Genomic DNA, 19623 nt, shown 5'->3' on the forward strand with positions numbered 1-19623 from the left:
CGTGACTCAAAACGTGAAACAGGTGCGTGACGTGACAGGTGAAAACTAATGGTTGCTATGGTGACAAAACAAAAGTGCACAAAAAGTCCAAAACAAAACCGAACATGACCAAAACAAAAACATGATCACACAGACATGACACAAACAAAGGCTCCTAATTAGTCTGCTGACATATGCAGTAACATATTGTGTCATTTATACACCTATTATTTTGTCAACTTATTAAGGACATGTGGTAGAAAATTAATTAATAATCTACTTGTTCATTTACTGTTAATATCTGCTTGCTTTCTCTTCTAACATGTTCTATCTACACTTCTGGTAAAATGTATTGATTGATTGATTGATTGATTGAAACTTGTATTAGTAGATTGCACAGTGAAGTACATATTCCGTACAATTGATCACTAAATGGTAACACCCCAATAAGTTTTTCAACTTAAATTGATTCATGATACAGATATATACTATTTTCATAATACAGTAATCACACAAGATAATCATCACAGTATATAAATTGAATTATTTACATTATTTACAATCCGGGGTGTGGGATATGGAGGGGGGTTAAGTTTGGTTGATATCAACACTTCAGTCATCAACAATTGCATCATCAGAGAAATGGACATTGGAACAGTGTAGGACTGACTTGGTACATATGTACAGCAAGTATTGGACACAGAGAGAGAGATCAGAAATTATAAGAAAAAGTGACTACATTTGATTGTTTACATTTTATTATTTACAATCCGAGGAGGTATGATGAGGAAGGGAGGGTGTTAGTTTAGGGTTGAAGTTGCCTGGAGGTGTTCTTTTAGTGCGGTTTTGAAGGAGGATAGAGATGCCCTTTCTTTTATACCTGTTGGGAGTAAAATTGATGTGGCATAGAAAGAGAATGAGTTAAGACCTTTGTTAGATCGGAATCTGGGTTTAACGTGGTTAGTGGAGCTCCCCCTGGTGTTGTGGTTATGGCGGTCATTTACGTTAAGGAAATAGTTTGACATGTACTTCGGTATCAGGGAGGTGTAGCGGATTTTATAGACCAGGCTCAGTGCAAGTTGTTTTACTCTGTCCTCCACCCTGAGCCAGCCCACTTTGGAGAAGTGGGTAGGAGTGAGGTGTGATCTGGGGTGGAGGTCTAGAAGTAATCTGACTAGCTTGTCCTGGGATGTTTGGAGTCTAGATTTGAGGATTTTGGAGGTGCTAGGTTACCAGGAGGTGCATGCGTAATCGAAAAAGGGTTGAACGAGAGTTCCCGCCAGAATCTTCATGGTGCTTTTGTTGACCAGAGAGGAGATTCTATAGAGAAATCTCGTTCGTTGGTTGATCTTTTTGATTACCTTGGTTGCCATTTTATCACAGGAAAGATTAGCCTCTAGAATGGAACCTCAAGGTTCAAGGTTCAACTTTATTGTCCCCGCGGGGAAATTTGTCTTGGGCACAGTGCATCATTGCTTTCTTAACATACCCAAAAACAACAGAACAAAAACACAACCACAACCATACAACTAACATTTAAACATCAGAACATGGAGTTTGATAGACATAGGTGGCACTTTGATGTAGGCATAAAATCTACAGTGTGGAGATAAAGATAAAGTACCAATGTGCATTGCACTAGGGCTCATGGATAAAGTGCTGTGTGCTAAAGTGCTTAGTGCTATGTGCTAAAGTGCTATGTGCTAAAAAAGTGCTAACCTATGTATTAACATTCTATTGCACATTGTTGGTCAGCTTAATGGAGACTGGGACAAATGATAATTTAAGGCGGTTAGATTTGCATAGTGGGACCCGGAGTCTTCTCCCTGATGGCAGGGTTCCATATTCAGGAAAGAGTGGGTGTTGTGAGTTGGAAATAATTTTCTTAGCTTTTTTCCTAACTGCCTGCTCATAGATGCTCTGTATAGGCTCATATTCTTTCCTCCCTACGATTTTCATTGCCGTTTTATGCATGCCGGCCAGTTTGCTTTTTAGCTTAACGGTTAGGTTGCCAAACCATGAGGTGATCCCGTATCTAATGATGCTCTCTACAATGGTACGGTAGAAAATCATCATGATGTGGCTGCTTACGCCGTACAATCTTAATCTTCGCAAAAAATATAGCCTCTGTTGCAGTCTATTGCACAGTTTGTCAATATGTGTCTTCCAGCAGAGAAGATTATCAATATGAACCCCTAAATATTTATATGAGGATACCTGGGTGATTTCCTGATTTTTGATGACCACTAGCTCATGGTCAGTCACTTTCCTCGGATCCAAAACCATTTCCTGTGTCCTAGGTAGGTGACCTCATCCTTCCTGGTGATTACAATGTCACCCACTTTTATAGTGAAGTCATTGACTTTCTTAAGGTTTGGATTCCGTTTTACCCAAGTGTATGGATAGCTTGTTGTCAGCTTATTCTTCTATTGTGTGATACTTTACATTAGTTTTGGATGATACCACAAATTTGGGTATCAATCCGATACCAAGTAGTTACAGGATCATACATTGGTCATATTCAAAGTCCTCATGTGTCCAAGGACATATTTACTGAGTTTATAAACATAATATACATTAAAAAAAACAGAAAGAAGATGTTGTGATGCCAAAAAATATCGACGTAATCATAGTAGTATCGACTAGATATGTGCCTGTACTTGATATAATTACAGTGGATGTCAGGTGTAGATCCACCCATGGCGTTTGTTTACATTGTGACGCCGGTGAGCTACGGTGTGTAGTGAAGCATGTTTCGCTATTCCTCATCCTGCAGAGATGATACTTGTAAGAAACTTACTTTATTTGTCGCCATGGAGACGAGGATTAGTGATTTAGAAGTCGCTAAAACACTGCCGACAGCGGCTGGACGTTAGCCGCTAGCTAGCTAGCCATGTTTTAAAGCATCTCTTCCTGAGGGTGTTTCAGTGTTATAACTTCACCTTTATCCTTAGTTTTTAAGCCAAAATGCGTCCGTTCTCCCTTTTCTGTCCACACACTGTGTCTGCTTGTAAGTTCTCCGTGATTGTGTGCCGCCGAACATGCTCCTCTGCTCGTAAACCAGCAATATCACGACATGACTTCGACGCGGGCGCGAGACCGTTACGTTTCAGAGACGGTATCGTACTGAAAATTATTCACTAGTATCGCGGTACTATGCTAATACTGGTATACTGTACAACCCTAGTTCCTATTAAGTAAAGTTAAAGTTAAAGTACCACTGATAGTCACACACACACACGAGGTGTGGTGAAATGACCTTCTGCATTTGACCCATCCCCTTGTTCCACCCACTGGCAGGTGAGGGGAGCAGTGAGCAGCAGTGAATGCCGCGCTCGGGGATCATTTTTGGTGATTTAACCCCCAATTCCAACCCTTGATGCTGAGGTAATGGGTCCCATTTTTATAATCTTTGGTATGACTCGGCCGGGGTTTGAACTCACGACCTACCCATCTAAAGGCGGACGCTCTAACCACAAGGCCACTGAGAAGGTAAGACCAACATTTCTAATCTGATGGTACCTGCTTATGTGTATTAGAGCAGTTTTTCAACCACTGTGCCGTGGCACACTGGGAGATTATCTAATTTCACCTATTTGGGTTAAAAATATTTTTTGCAAACCAGTAATTATAGTCTGCAAATGATGTGTTGTTGTTGAGTGTCTGTGCTGTCTAGAGCTCGGCAGAGTAACCATGTAATACTCTTCCATATCAGTAGGTGGCAGCCGGTAGCTAATTGCTTTGTGGATGTCGGAAACAGCGGGAGGCAGTGTGCAGGTAAAAAGGTGTCTAATGCTTAAAGCAAAAATAAACAAAAGGTGAGTGCCCCTAAGAAAAGTAATTGAAGCTTAGGGAAGGCTATACAGAACGAAACTAAAACTGAACTGGCTGCAAAGTAAACAAAAACAGAATGCTGGACGACAGCAAAGACTTACTGTGGAGCAAAGATGGCCTCCACAATGTACATCCGAACATGACATGACAATCAACAATGTTCCCACAAAGAAGGATGAAAACAACTGAAATATTCTTGATTGCTAAAACAAAGTAGATGGGGCAAATATTGTTTAAAGGAAGACATGAAACTGCTACTACGTTGTAGTCCAAACGACAAAATGGCCACGGTACGACACAAAGACCGAAAATGGTCTGTTTTTAGTTGTTTTAACAAACTCAAGTCACTACACAAACTTCTGTTTAACTTTTATGACTCGTGGCAGTGCACCTTCAACTTGGAAGACGTCTCTCTTCACGTGTGCAAAGCACTTCCAAGAGTCCTGCTTCAGAAAATTGCGCCATTGGATTAATTTTCCAATAAACTACTTTTAATGGCGGGCTCGGTGACTACTGTTTATGGAAGGGGTGGCAAACGGTCAGGTTTTATCCGGCCCGCGGGATGAGTTTGCTAAGTATAAAAATGAGCCGAAATTTTTGAATGAAACAAACTGCTGTTTTAAATGTGTCCACTAGATGTCACAATATAAATTCTTTGTATCTTTGTAGATGATGCTACATATGTAAAAAATAAAAATAAAATAAACCACATGTTAGTGCACCAGTCGAGGAAAATGATCAAACTACATAAATAACATCCTGTAATTTGATTTTGATATTGTTTTTTTATTGTGATAGATTGAAAATTAACACCAATGAGTAGACATGCACCTGGGGATAAGTTGATTGGCAACACTAAATTGGCCCTAGTGTGTGAATGTGAGTGTGAATGTTGTCCGTCTATCTGTGTTGGCCCTGCGATGAGGTGGCGACTTGTCCAGGGTGTACCCCGCCTTCCGCCCGATTGTAGCTGAGATAGGCTCCAGCGCCCCCCGCGACCCCAAAGGGAATAAGCGGTAGAAAATGGATGGATGGAGTTGACTAATGCACATTAATCTAGGGATGTCCCGATCCGATATTTGGATTGGATCGGCGGCCGATATTTGCCAAAAAATGCGTATCGGCAAGGCATGGGAAAATGCCGATCCAGATAAAAAAAACTCCGGTCCGTGTTTTCCAACGCACAGATTTAAATAATACATTCCACTTTTCTGCTGCTCCCTATTTCCGTTCCGCATTTTCCAGCACACCTTCAACACATCCACAGGTATATGGATTCTCACGCAGTTGCTTTTAGCTGCTGGCATTGCACTACAGGCTCTTCCCACTCCTTCTTCTGTCTCCTTTTCACAGACAGCAAGCACAACTTCTTACACACGTCACAAACGTATACGTCCTCTCCCAGCAGAGAGGTAGCAGCATGGCTAACGTTAGCTGTGATGCTAGCGCAGCCGCTAAGGTGCGCGCCTGCTCAAACGTCCTCTGCGCATGGCAATTATATGCCACGCACAAAATCAAATAAAAAAATAAGCGCATAACAATTTTCGACACACGGACACGACAGAGGAAACCGTTTTCGTCATCATTGTTCAAATATTGTGACGTCTGTCGAGACGCTTATCTCCATTCGGTGCCACACGCCCACACCATCAAAATGCTGAGGCAAACATTTCCAGATCAACACCGTATGAAAAAAATAGTGATTTTTTTTTAGTTGTGATTTCCTTCTCTGCATGAAAGTTTAAAAGTAGCATATATTAATGCAGTATGAAGAAGAATGTTTTAATGTAGACATGCAAGCCTTGAAAGAAAATTTTGAAAATCAAGACTACATTTCCTGCAAATGGCTGCATTTCTACCCTATATTTTAACTTTAGATTTATTCTCATATCAAACTCTTTTGGCTGTCTTTTTGACACTTACATCAGGCGCCCCCCTCCACACCCTAGATTATAAATAATGTAAATAATTCAATGTGATTATCTTGTGTGATGACTGTATTATGATGATAGTATATATCTGATAGTATATATCTGTATCATGAATCAATTTAAGTGGACCCCGACTCAAACAAGTTGAAAAACTTATTGGGGTGTTACCATTTAGTGGTCAATTGTACGGAATATGTACTTCACTGTGCAACCTACCAAAAAAAGTCTCAATCAATCAATCAAAACACATAGAATCATCATACTGCTGTGATTATATGCATCAAGTGTTCATACAAGGCTAAGGCAAAATATTGAGATGTATATCGTGTATCGCAATATGGCCTTAAAATATCGCAATATTAAAAAAAGGCCATATCGCCCAGCCCTAGTTCAATGATGCCATTTCTGTTTGTCATGTATAATTTTGTCTATTTTGTGTTTATCCTTGAATAAACAGGTCAGTTTCTTGTTACCAACCATTGTGTATTATTCAAACTCCCCTAATTCAGCTGGCTAGTTGTTATCAAGAGTACTAAAACCCTTTTCAACATGATTCTGACAACTAAGTAGGCTAAATAACTTTAAACTTTAATACATGCTCGGATAGGCCAGTATCGGTCAGTATCGGAAGTGCAAAAACAATATCGGTATCGGATCGGAAGTGCAAAAACCTGGATCGGGACATCCCTACATTAATCAAATCAAATCAACTTTATTTATATCACATAATTTATTCAGAAAGTATAAATAACGACAAATAAAGATACATGTACTGTATTTTTCGGAGTATAAGTCGCACCGTAGTATAAGTCGCACCTGCCGAAAATGCATAATAAAGAAGGAAAAAAACATATATAAGTTGCACTGGAAAAAAAAACTGCGACTTATAGTCCGAAAAATACGGTAAGTTTAAAAAAAAAAACGACGACATTATGATTTGAACATTTTCAGAATGTTGTTCTATTTTTAAACAAAGAAAACAATTTTGTAGTTGTCTTTATTTTTAAGTTATCGTGCCGTGATTTTACCAGTCCGGCCCACTTGGGAGTAGATTTTTCTCCATGTGGCCCCCCCCATCTCAAATGAGTTTGACACCCCTGCTTTATGGCAATGGAGGAGACAATGATACAGTGTGTAATTTTTAGAAAAATTTAGCTTTACTTTACTTGTATAGGAGCATTTTTTTGAGTCAGTTTCTTCCAATAATTTCTACAACTCTTATTTTTTTGTGATAGAGTGATTGGAGCACATTCTTGTTATAACAAAAGACATTCATTAAGTTTACTTTTTTAATGAATTTATTATGGGTATTATATGACATCACATGGACAAAGATAAGACCTTCTGGAGGAAAGTTCTGTGGTCAGATGAAACAAAAATTGAGCTTTTTGGCCACAATACCCAGCAATATGTTTGGAGGAGAAAAGTTGAGGCCTTTAATCCCAGGAACACCACACCTACCGTCAAGCATGGTGGTGGTAGTATAATGCTCTGGGCCTGTTTTGCTGCCAATGGAACTGGTGCGTTACAGAGAGTAAGAGGGACAATGAAAAATGAGGATTACCTCCAAATTCTTCAGGACAAGCTAAAATCATCAGCCCGGAAGTTGGGTCTTGGGCGCAGTTGGGTGTTCCAACAGGACAATGACACCAAACACATGTCAAAAGTGGTCAAGGAATGGCCAAATCAGGCTAGAATGAAGGTTTTAGAATGGCCTTCCCACATGTGGACAATGCTGAAGAAACAAGTCCATTGTCAAGTAGAGGTGGTGACGAACCCCAAGATGCAGAGACGGCAGGCTTTGTGCAGGAAAACATGATTTAATGTCCAAAAATCAAGAAAAAACACGAACCAGGAACAGGCAAACTGGAAACAGAGAACAGGAACCAGGAAACGAGGAACAAAAAGACAGCAAGCTGCAAACAGCTACAGGATACAGCTTACAACGACAATACTCCAGCACTGACTGGAGGGCAAAGCAGGTCTAAATAGCAGCTGGTTGATTGACACCAGGTGTGGCCATGTGCCAATCAGCCACAGCTGAGGGGAAACAGCGCTCAGGGAGACAAGCAGGAAACTGAACCAAAATAAGAGCGCTGACAGGACATAAAAACAAACAGAGGAAAAACCAAAACATAACTAAACTGTCAGTGACAAACCTGACATCCATGTCAGAAAAGCAACACATTTAGCTGAACTGCACCAATTTTTTTTAAGAGGAGTGGTCAACAATTCAAGCAGATGCTTGTGGATGGCTACCAAAAGTGTCTTATTGCAGGTAAACTTGCCATGTAAGCAAATATTAACATTGCTGTATGTATACTTTTGACCCAGCACATTTTCAGTAGACCCATAATAAATTCATAAAAGAAGCAAACTTTATGAATGTTTTTTGTGACCAACAAGTATGTGCTCCAATCACTACATCACAAAAAAATAAGAGTTGTAGAAATGATTGGAAACTCAAGACAGCCATGACATGATGTTCTTTACAAGTGTACGTAAACTTTTGATCGCGACTATATCTTACAAACTCGATATATCGGCCAGCTCGAGGCACCGTTAGATTTTACGTTAACCGGTGTCCGGTAGAACTGGCGGGATTCGATCTGTGTCAAAAAAGTACCGGTTTTGGTACCCATTCCTAATTATGTGTCATCGTTATTTTTTGTATTTGGTATAATGACAGGCCTGACTGAATGTCGCTGATAAATGTGCTTAAAGGAAGGAAATATAAACTAATGTTTTATATGTTAGCCGATAATGGCTTTTTTGCCGATATCCGATATTCCCCAACTCTTAATTACCGATACCGATATATACAGTCGTAGAATTAACACATTATTATGCCTAATTTTGTTGTGATGCCCCGCTGGATGCATTAAACAATGTAACAAGGTTTTCCAAAATAAATCAACTCAAGTTATGGAAAAAAATGCCAACATGGCACTGCCATATTTATTATTGAAGTCACAAAGTGCATTTTTTTTTTTTAGCATGCCTCAAAACAGCAGCTTGGAATTTGGGACATGGGACAATCCCATCCACTTTAGTCATAGCCTGCCTCCCCTCACTCTCACCTCTCATCACCACTATAATTAACTCCTCCCTATCCACTGGCTCTGTCCCTCCCGCCCTCAAGCTGGCTCCCATCACCCCCATTCTCAAGAAACCCGGTCTCGACCCCAGCTCCCCCAACAACTACAGGCCCATCTCCAACCTCCCCTTCCTCTCTAAAATTCTCGAACGTGCAGTTGCCTCCCAAATCAAATCCCACCTTCACCACAATAACCTATACGAAAAGTTCCAATCCGGCTTCCGCTCACTCCACAGCACAGAAACTGCCCTCCTCAAGGTCACCAATGACATCCTCCTCTGCGCCGACTCTGGTTCCCTCTCCATCCTCATCCTCCTCGACCTCAGTTCTGCCTTCGACACCATCAACCACTCCATCCTCCTAACACGCCTCCACTCCTCCCTTGGTTTATCCGGCACTGCCCTCTCCTGGATGAAATCCTACCTCTCTGACCGTCAGCAATTCATCTCAACCAACAACTGCACCTCCTCCACTGCCCCAGTCACCCACGGCGTCCCCCAGGGCTCAGTACTTGGCCCCCTACTCTTCACCATCTACCTCCTACCCCTCGGTCAGATCCTCCGACACCACGGCCTTCAATTTCACTGCTATGCCGACGACACACAACTATACATTTCCACCACGACCATCACCACAGCCACCCACTCCACCCTCACCACCTGCCTCACAGACATAAAAACCTGGATGCAAAAAAACTTTCTAAAACTCAACTGCAACAAATCTGAAATAATTATCATTGGCCCCGACTCCCTCACTCGCTCCACTCAGGACTTTTCATTAAACATCGACGGCTCCCTTGTCACTACCTCCACCCACATCCGCCATCTAGGTGTAATTTTCGACCCTACCCTTTCACTCCTCCCCCACGTAAACCACATCACCAAAACTGCATTCTTCCACCTCAGAAACATTGCCCGTCTCCGGCCCTCCCTCACATCCTCTGCTGCCGAAACCCTCATCCACGCCTTCATCTCATCCCGGCTAGACTACTGCAACAGCATCCTCTACGGCATCACCTCCAAAACCCTCAACAAACTGCAATACGTCCAGAACTCTGCTGCCCGCCTGCTCACCGGAACCCGCTCCAGAGAGCACATCACACCTGTCCTTCATGACCTCCACTGGCTGCCTGTCAAATACAGAATCACCTTTAAAATACTCCTCACCACCTACAAGGCACTCCATAACCTGGCACCACCCTACCTCTCTGACCTTCTCCAGCCACACGTCCCATCCCGTTCCCTCAGGTCTAGTGATGCCGGCCTCCTTGAGGTCCCCAAGACCAGGCGCCGAACCTGGGGCGACAGGGCCTTCTCCGTGGCTGCCCCCTCTCTCTGGAACGCTCTCCCCAGGCACATCAGAGATGCCCCCTCCCTCCCTACCTTCAAAGCCACCCTAAAAACTCACCTCTTCACATTAGCCTTTCCAAACTGACCCTGCCCTAGGTGTCTCTTATTTATTTATTTATTTTTTATTTTTATTTTTATTTTTTCTAATAAAGTTGTTTTTATCCCCCCCCCCCCCCCCCCCCCCCCCCCCCCCACACACACACACGTAAAACGACTTTGGGTATTTAGAAAAGCGCTATATAAACCCCAGGTATTATTATTATTATTATTATTATTATTATTATGCTCTCCCTGAGATAGCATGAGGAGGTTGAGGTGGGCGGGGTTAGGGGGGACGGGGTTGAGGTGGGGGTATATTGTAGCGTCCCGGAAGAGTTAGTGCTGCAAGGGATTCTGGGTATTTGTTCTGTTGTGTTACGATGCGGATGTTCTCCCGAAATGTGTTTGTCATTCTTGTTTGGTGTGGGTTCACAGTGTGGCGCATATTTGTAACAGTGATAAAGTTGTTTATACTGCCACCCTCAGTGTGACCTGTATGACTGTTGACCAAGTATGCCTTGCATTCACTTGTGTGTGTGAAAAGCCGTAGATATTATGTGATTGGGCCGGCACGCAAAGGCAGTGCCTTCAAGGTTTATTGGCGCTTTGTACTTCTCCCTACGTCCGTGTACACAGCGGCGTTTTAAAAAGTCATACATTTTACTTTTTGAAACCGTTACCGATAGTTTCTGATATTACATTTTAAAGCATTTATCGGCCGATAATATCGGCAGTCCGATATTATCGGACATCCCTATTAGCAACATTTGCAGCTTTGACCTCTTTAGCCATTTCATTTCACTTGCCTTGCCTTTTTTTTCACATCACTCGGCAATAAATCGGTCCAGTGTTGTGATATAAAGGCCCCTCTGCTCTCAATAATGAGAAGGAGCAGGCAGTCCGCTGCCGTGGACAATGCGGTCAACAGGACAGCAGTTGACGTCATCGGAGGAACGGGAGACACATTTATGAAACATTCAGCGATCTGCGAGCTGCTGGAGAGGCGCCACATGCTGTGAATGCGGATGTCTCGATAAGCGCTGCGATAACACTTCACAGTTCACGACGCAGAAATTATCAGTGGGGAACAAATCAGCGTTGGCCTCGTTACTGATGCGTACTTAAGAGCCATGTGTCATTTAGCGGGGACGCTGCAAGGGATGAGCAATAAAGTTTTGATTGTTGCAAGATATCAACGTTTTAACAACAGCAGAGAGTCATTTCACCACACCTAGTGTGTGTGTGTGTGTGTGTGTGTGTGTGACTATCAGTGGTACTTTTAACTTTAACTTTGAAGGAAGGGGCATCATGGGAAACTTAAAGTTGGCCATTGTTACTGATCAGTGTTTTTGTTGCTCTCATGGCACCATTTCCTGGTGGAAGGGCTGGAAAAACCTGCAAAACTCAATCCAGGGGCTCAAAAACAGCATGAAATGTTGAAAAAGTACACATGCTCACTTGAAAGTAGGCCTAATAATATAACAATATTATGGCTTCAATTTGGCAATATCATTGCTTGTTTTGGCATTGTGTATCCCATTGTATATATACTGTATATTTTCACTATATATTCCGTATAGTCCGGACTATAAGCACCTACTTTTTTCCGACGCTTTGTACCCTGCAACCTAGGAAACGGTGCGGCTATCCATCCATCCATCCATTTTCTACCGCTTGTCCATTTTTGGGGTCGCGGGTAGGAATGTCCGATTATATCGGACTACCGATATTATCGGCCGATAAATGCTTTAAAATGTAATATCGGAAATTATCGGTATCGGTTTTAAAATTATCGGTGTCGGTTTCAAAAAGTAAAACGTATGACTTTTTAAAACGCCGCTGTGTACACGGACGTAGGGAGAAGTACAGAGCGCCAATAAACCTTAAAGGCACTGCCTTTGCGTGCCGGCCCAGTCACATAATATCTACGGCTTTTCTCACACTCATAAGTGAGTGCAAGGCATACTTGGTCAACAGCCATACAGGTCACACTGAGGGTGGCCGTATAAACAACTTTAACACTGTTACAAATATGCGCCACACTGTGAACCCACATCAAACAAGAACGACAAACACATTTCGGGAGAACATCGGCACCGTAACACAACATAAACACAACAGAACAAATACCCAGAATCCCTTGAAGCACTAACTCTTCCGGGACACTACAATATACCCTAACCCCGCCCACCTCAACCTCCTCATGCTCTCTCAGGGAGAGCATGTCCCAAATTCCAAGCTGCTGTTTTGAGGCATGTTAAAAAAAATAATGCACTTTGTGACTTCAATAATAAATATGGCAGTGCCATGTTGGCATTTTTTTTCCATAACTTGAGTTGATTTATTTTGGAAAACCTTGTTACATTGTTTAATGCATCCAGCGGGGCATCACAACAAAGTTAGGCATGATAATGTGTTAATTCCACAACTGTATATATCGGTATCGGTTGATATCGGTAATTAAGAGTTGGACAATATCGGATATCGGAAAAAAAGCCATTATCGGACATCTCTAGTTATCACAGATCTTCTAGCAGGAAATGTACCACGACTTCTCCAAACCCAAACTGTAAAAATGTCCACCAATAAAAGGGTCATATATGAGCCTTTATCGGACATCTCTAGTCGAGGGGGATGCTGGAGCCTATCTCAGCTGCATTCGGGCGGGAGGCGGGGTGCACCCTGGACAAGTCGCCACCTCATCACAGGGCCAACACAAATAAACAACATTCACACTCACATTCACACACTAGGGCCAATTTAGTGTTGCCAATCAAACTATCCCCAGGTGCATGTCTTTGGAGGTGGGAGGAAGCCGGAGTACCCGGAGGGAACCCACGCAGTCACGGGGAGAACATGCAAACTCCACACAGAAAGATCCCGAGCCCGGGATTGAACTCAGGACTACTCAGGACCTTCGTATTAATTTATGGATTTTTCTTCGCTAACGGCCCTAATGTTTTGTATACAACGAATATTTTTTCAAAGAACACCGACAGAGACGCTAAAAAGGGTGTGTTATTCTTTGTACTATGGCGCCATCTCTTGGACGAGTTCGCTCACTGTAGGTGCTGCAGGTTGAAAATGTACTTCCTGTTTCGCTCCTTGGACCGGAAGTATTCGTCCATAGCGTTCTGCTCAAAGGGATTCTTCATTCATCACTCCAAGCAACTGTTGTATGTTTTACAGTAAAACAATTCGTACTTACTAAACCGTCCCATGCGCGATGTTTGTAGGAGCATTTTCATGCATACTTGTACGTGCTATCGCAATGTAATCAAGCAAGCCTTGTTAGCATTAGCGAATATGCTAACATGTTTACAAGTGTCTGTGTTAGTATTATTAACTTACAATGGCGTTTTTTTGTTATTGTTTCAGATTCTTAAATTCTTCCGCTGCTATCGACGATGACTTCTGTTTTGTTTGATCAGCCGTTTTACTGCCGTGTGACAGGCACCGTTTCGAAACAATTAAGGTATGCATGTAAACATTTACAAAATGTGACCTTTCTCATAGAAAAAAATGCCCTATGCCTGTGTTGTTTTCGACTGTAGGGATCGTTCAAACCGCAAAAAAGATAAATGTTTCTTCACAGTTCCTCGAGAGGTAATCACAAAGGGCAGAACAAATACCCAGACCCCTCTTCATTGTGTAGTTGAATAGTCCTGGCCTCAGCCTATTGTTTATAAGGTCGAAGTAGTTGTGCTGTGGCGTTGTTGACAAGATACAGGATAGAAAAGCATTTTATTGTCAATATACACACGTATATACTGTACGTCCAGGATCTAGCATCATAGAGATAAAGACTCGATAGAGGTTTAACCTTAGCCGGTATGTAGTACCTGATTTGCAGTCGGGCTTCTTTTCTTTCTCTTCTCCTTGTGCAGAAAGCAAACCACAGTGAGCTCGCTGGTCTTGCTATAGCACATATGATGTTGTTAAAAGCAAGAAAGCTAAAAAAGTACAAAACATGGCCGGAGAAACTGAGGAGAGGTTCATTTGCATCTAACAACTCCACTTTGCCAAACAACTTGTTAACAAAGGATGGCAAAAAGTGGCTTGATGATATGTCTGTGAAACAAAATCAATGCAAAAAACAAACAAACACCATTACATGTTATGTAAACCACAAGGAAGTGTTTCAAATGTAAAAAAAAAATAATAATAATATGACCCTTTTATTGGTGGACATTTTTACAGTTTGGGTTTCGAGAAGTCGTGGTACATTTTCCTGCTAGAAGATCTGTAATAACTAGAAATGTCCGATAATGGCTTTTTTGCTGATATTCCGATATTATCCAACTCTTAATTACCAATTCTGATATAAAGTTAAAGTTAAAGTACCAATGATTGTCACACACACACTAGGTGTGGCGAGATTATTCTCTGCATTTGACCCATCACCCTTGATCACCCCCTGGGAGGTGAGGGGAGCAGTGGGCAGCAGCGGTGGCCGCGCCCGGGAATCATTTTGGTGATTTGACCCCCAATTCCAACCCTTGATGCTGAGTGCCAAGCAGGGAGGTAATGGGTCCCATTTTTATAGTCTTTGGTATGACTCGGCCGGGGTTTGAACTCACAACCTACCGATCTCAGGGTGGACACTCTAACCACTAGGCCACTGAGTAGGTATATCAACCGATACCGATATATACAGTCGTGGAATTAACACATTATTTTGCCTAATTTTGTTGTGATGCCCCGCTGGATGCATTAAACAATGTAACAAGGTTTTCCAAAATAAATCAACTCAAGTTATGGGAAAAAATGCCAACATGGCACTGCCATATTTATTATTGAACTCACAAAGTGCATTATTTTTTTTAACATGCCTCAAAACAGCAGCTTGGAATTTGGGACATGCTCTCCCTGAGAGAGCATGAGGAGGTTGAGGTGGGCAGGGTTGTGGGGAGCGGGGTTTCAGGGGGTGTATATTGTAGCGTCCCGGAAGAGTTAGTGCTGCAAGGGGTTCTGGGTATTTGTTCTGTTGTGTTTATGCTGTGTTACGGTGAGGATGTTCTCCCGAAATGTGTTTGTCATTCTTGTTTGGTGTGGGTTCACTGTGTGGCGCATATTTGTAACAGTGTTAAAGTTGTTTATACGGCCACCCTCAGTGTGACCTGTATGGCTGTTGACCAAGTATGCCTTGCATTCACTTGTGTGTGTGAAAAGCCGTAGATATTATGTGCCTTTAAGGTTTATTGGCGCTCCGTACTTTTCCCTACGTCCGTGTACACAGCGACGTTTTAAAAAGTCATACTTTATTTTTTTTGAAACCGATAATTTTGAAACCAATACCGATCATTTCCGATATTACATTTTAAAGCATTTATCGGCCGATGATATTGGCAGTCCGATATTATCGGACATCTCTAGTTAGTATTCCTATGATGAGTCTTAATTGGCTAAGGTTAGGGCGAAACATTATGGATCGGCCAATTAGAGGCAAGATAAGGCGGGTCATTGAAAGCAGTCTGTTACTGGTGGCGGCGTCTGCAGGCCCACCGGGGTTGATGATGGCGTCCGCAGGCCCATCGCGTTTGATGGCGGCGCCTGCAGGCCTACCAGGGTCGATGGCTGCATTCACAGACCCACCGGGGTCGATGGCATGTTGGTCCAACGTTAAGTTTGAGCTGCTCAACGTCAAGACCTAATTCAACAAGTTCTCAACACTGTTTTTGTTACATGTTGCGTTTTGCCACACTGCCTGGCAGGGCAGGCACGTGCACACATAGGGCCCTATGGGTGCTTGAGCCCCTGCCCTTTTTTGCCTCGTCTTAAAAAGTGCCCTCTGCCTGTGTGTGTGGTTTTTTTCTTTTTTTTTCTTTAAATAACATTAATAAATTCCTGTCAGGGATGTAAAAAAAACAGCGGTACAAAAACTCAACGTTTTCTTGTAATACCGGGTTGTTTGAGCCTGCCGCTTCCGCCAGAGAGAGAGAGAGGGCGAGTGAGTGAGTAAGTGAGAGGAGAGAGAGCCAACTGCGCCCCTGAGGAGACGTCACGTGACAGTGGAGCAACTTGAACCTGTGAGTTATGGTCTAGTCGCCGTCCTTTATTCAGCATCTAATATGGGTAATATTTCAGAAAAACGCTGTATTATTCTATTATTCAATGTGTCAGTTTCTGTTTTTGCCGGACGTCGGAGCACGGCGCATCAATTGAGCACGGCACATCAATTCCGTACAGAGCAGAGCGGATCGTGCGGGACAGGAAGTAGTGTACAAAATACAAAATAAAACACCAGGTTAATTTTCAAAATAAAATGCACGGCGCATCACATTTCTCTCACAGTAGAGGTTTAGATATAAAGTTTATTGTGACTTTGCTATTACTGTGTGGGTTAACAAAATAATAATAATGATAATAATAACAATAATAATAATAGGAAGAATGATAATGATAATAATAATAATAATTATTATTATTATTATTAATAATAATAATAATAATTTCAGCATTCTGGGGATATAAGATGTAGGTTATCTGTTAGGAATATTACCATCTGTATTTAAACTTGATTCATGTTGATTATGGCTGCAGCACAATGCCAAAAAAAGAAAGGATACAGAAAAGGAAGGAGAAGGAGCGCCAGGAAGCAGCTAAGGGTAGCAGACCTCTTAATGCATGGCTAAAACCAAGTACTAGCATCATGGAAGCCCTGAATTTACATTGAGGAGCATATTTGGGTATGGGTGGCCTCCATCCTACAGCCCTCTACTGGCCCCTGGTCCATATTTTTGGCCCTGTATTGCGTTTCAGTTGTTTAGTCTGAGCATTAAGTGAGAAAGACCATAAGTTACAACTTGATGGTGTTTTCATCAAGTTAAGGGAAGAAGGACAGATTTTCACATTGAAGTTTTTTCCATTTGAGTATTTATTTTTGTATTTTTTTTTCAAAGTTCATGTTGCACTGTTCAACGTTCAATATTAAAGTGCTTATCTTTAACAATAAATAGCCTAATAATAAACCAGTGTTTTGTTGCTTTTCATGTCTTCCAAGCCTATGATAATGTGAATTAACTCATTATGACAATAATTTGTTGACACAAAAGAAATGGCAATCACTTTTACCTACAAAGGACACACAGCTAAGTAGTTAGCTTCCTATTAGCAAATTTAATTTTACATTAATTTCCATATTGTGCAAAGGACCAAAAAAAAATGTCCTGCCCTTTTCTGACTTTGAGCCCCTGCCCCTCTATAATCATGTGCACGTCCCTGCTGCCTGGTTGCTCCGGTCTGCTCTTCTCTCTCTCCAGACGTTCTCAGGCCGGCTGGAGGCGTGGCTTCATGGCGCACCTGAGTCTGATTGCCTCTCTTAAGCTGAGGGGTTGCAGCTGGGCGACGCCAGTGTCGTCCACGCTTTCCCACATCAGCTCCACTGGCTCCTGTATGACTAACTTCACTCCGGGGTCTCCCCTGCATTGGTGCTGCTTCTCCTCACCTCCAGCCGGACTTCTCCACTTAGGTTATTTTGTGTCTTTTTGATATTCCTTAGTTTTTATGGTGATTGTTTTTCGGTGCCATCTCCATTAGTTAACTGCTAAACAATCTCTGGCTTCTAATTCTGCACTCTGCCTTCCGCCTCTGCACCTGGGGTTCGCGCATTTACCAGAACCTAACAGGTTTAATATCTTGTGCCTGCTGGGAAATGTATGAGTTTAGAAAATGTGAAAAACAATGCTCAAAACCAAAATCATAACTGCTGTCTTCATCTAAGACGTCAAAACACATTTAGGAACACACATTAAGGTGAGTTGAGTTCATGAAAGGCCTCACTGCACATAACCATTACCAACTGTTCCTAAACAACACAAGTCATTGTACTTTTTTCTCAAGATATAGATAGATGCTCTTTTTTGACTACAGGTAGAGAAAATAGATAACATTATGGAGGTGGGCCAAGGAACAGGCAAACTAAATAAATGCATACAATGGGGGGGTCGAGAGGTAGTTGTAGGGCAGGGGTGCTCATTACGTCGATCGCGAGCTACCGGTCGATCTCGGAGGGTGTGTCAGTCGATCACCAGCCAGCCATTAAAAAAATAGTCCTAAAAATGAGCGATCATAAATCTTCACTATGACGTCACTTTCGTCACTTGATTGACATTCACGGCACCCGAGGGTCTTCTGAGATGACGCTGGCTGCTGCCAGCACATTAAAATTACCGACTGGAAGGCGAGAAACACTTTATTTCAACAGACTCTGGCGCCGTACCTGTCGTCAAAACTCCAAAGACCGACTGCACAGTTGCACAATAAAGGCGCTACTTCATCCTGCCTGCGCTACCAAAATAAGAGTCTCAGAAAGCTCGCGTGCACAAGCTAGCAAGCTACGGAGTTTGCTAACAATGTATTTCTTGTAAAGTGTATACAAAGGAGTACGGAAGCTGGACAAATAAGATGCCAAAAACCAACCACTTTCATGTGGTATTGGACAGAAAGGAGGACTTTTTTTCTCCTCCATTCGAAAATGCGGACTTTATCATCACCACTGTCTGATTCCAATCAATGCAAGTCATCACAATCAGGTAATACACCAACTTATATTCTTGTCTTCATGAAAGAAAGGAATCTATATGTGTTAAACATGCTTGTATTATCTCTAAACACTTTTAACTTATTAACAATATTAACTATATGTGTTAAACATGCTTGTATTATCATTAAACACCTTTAACTTGTTAACAATATTAACTATATGTATTAAACATACTTGTATTATCATTAAACACCTTTAATTTATTAACAATATTAACTATATGTGTTAAACATGCTTGCATTATCACTAAACATCTTTAACTTGTTAACAATATTAACTATATGTGTTAAACATGCTTGTATTATCTCTAAACACTTTTAACTTATTAACAATATTAACTATATGTGTTAAACATGCTTGTATTATCTTTAAACACCTTTAACTTATTACCAATATTAACTATATGTGTTAAACATGCTTGTATTATCATTAAACACCTTTAACTTGTTAACAATATTAACTATATGTATTAAACATACTTGTATTATCATTAAACACCTTTAATTTATTGACAATATTAACTATGTGTTAAACATGCTTGCATTATCACTAAACATCTTTAACTTGTTAACAATATTAACTATATGTGTTAAACATGTTTGCATTATCTTTAAACACCTTTAACTTATTAACAATATTAACTATATGTGTTAAACATGCTTGTATTATCATTAAACACCTTTAACTTGTTAACAATATTAACTATATGTATTAAACATACTTGTATTTTCATTAAACACCTTTAATTTATTAACTATATGTGTTAAACATGCTTGTATTATCATTAAACACCTTTAACTTGTTAACAAAAACATATGTTTCATAAATAAGTAAATATAAATTATATAT

The 19623-nt window shown here is 41.4% G+C and overlaps 1 protein-coding gene across 2 annotated transcripts in view; it reads left to right on the plus strand.

Moving 5' to 3' along the window:
- The window catches only part of LOC133623684 (angiopoietin-related protein 1), a 120672-nt gene that overhangs the window by 36621 nt on the left and 64428 nt on the right, over nt 1–19623 (plus strand). Inside the window, exon 2 of one of the 2 annotated variants that reach the window (XM_072916290.1) lies at nt 3280–3366. The gene's annotated coding sequence lies outside the window, so the exon portion shown is untranslated. Of the gene's footprint in view, nt 1–3279; nt 3367–16733; nt 17701–19623 lie in introns of those variants that run through there. The other variant, XM_061986975.2, reaches the window with a different exon arrangement.

The sequence above is a fragment of the Nerophis lumbriciformis genome, linkage group LG26 (genome assembly GCF_033978685.3).
Source record: "Nerophis lumbriciformis linkage group LG26, RoL_Nlum_v2.1, whole genome shotgun sequence".
Lineage (NCBI taxonomy): Eukaryota > Metazoa > Chordata > Actinopteri > Syngnathiformes > Syngnathidae > Nerophis > Nerophis lumbriciformis.